This window comes from Mus caroli, chromosome 8, assembly GCF_900094665.2.
Source record: "Mus caroli chromosome 8, CAROLI_EIJ_v1.1, whole genome shotgun sequence".
Classification (NCBI taxonomy): Eukaryota; Metazoa; Chordata; class Mammalia; order Rodentia; family Muridae; genus Mus; species Mus caroli.
The window spans coordinates 10,356,594-10,357,668 of NC_034577.1; positions in this window are offsets into that span (position 1 = coordinate 10,356,594).

The following is a 1,075-nucleotide window of genomic DNA, read 5'->3' on the forward strand; positions in this document are numbered from 1 at the left end:
TCAATTCACAAGATGCCCACACAATAATTTCAGAGCCAATTGATGATACAAGCTGCCCACCTAGATCAGACAAGTTATCCCAATTATTCTATTCCTATATGATATTTATAACTACCTGTGGCTATTTAAACCCACGCAGGATCAGGATCTTCTTCCTGTCTATCCGCCCCTATCTTGGCTTCTCCACTCCTGAGCTGCTCTCTGTCTCTTCAACTCTTGGCTCCGCCTCCCTTTTCCCTGTCCAATCACAGACCTCCTGCTGCACTAATATTTAAGTAGATTGGACAGGGAAAATCCTGCCACACATCTGACTTTGTCAAATACAGCAGCCATTACCTGATGGTGTGAGAAGAACAAGGTTGCAAGCCCACAGAGCCCACTATAAATGTTTAACACCCATCACTGTCCCCTGAGTCCCAGGGACAAACCAGCACAGGCTGGCCTTGAACTCATAATCCCCATGTCTCAGACTNTCAAGTTTCTGGGATTACGGATGTACACCACTCAGACAACTCCCTGCAGTCAGCACACCCACAGAAAGCNTAGGGCTGGCTATGGCTAACCTGCTACTGATTTCCCAAAGGATGACTGGCTTAGGACCTCATCACTACTCCTGTTNGTGGCTGGCATCTCCACACATGGCCACAAGGAGAACACAGGCTTCAACAGTTGACCTGCAGATTTAACTTGAACCTAACCAAGTTACAACTTACCCCAACTCCCCCATGCTGTCCTATTTAGTGGACACCACCACTGGCTCTCATTAAGATTAATTTATGATGAAAGCCAGGAACAGTCATTATCTCATGGCTTGATCACCCTTAGGTTCACAGCGTCCGCCTTGCAAGCCTGTACATGCCGCCTCAGCCCGGCTCCTTGATCTCAAGCTCTGGTCCCTGAGCGCCACTGGACAGATGTTCTCCACTGCACATGCTAACAGAGCTAACCGCCAGTAGAATGGATTTGCTTTCCCTAGTNCATAACAATGTGAGCCTCTTCCTCCTGAGAGCTTGATAACAGGGTAGAAGGTTCCATTTGAGTGATGTATTTGCCTGGCTCTGAGTGGTCACAGGGA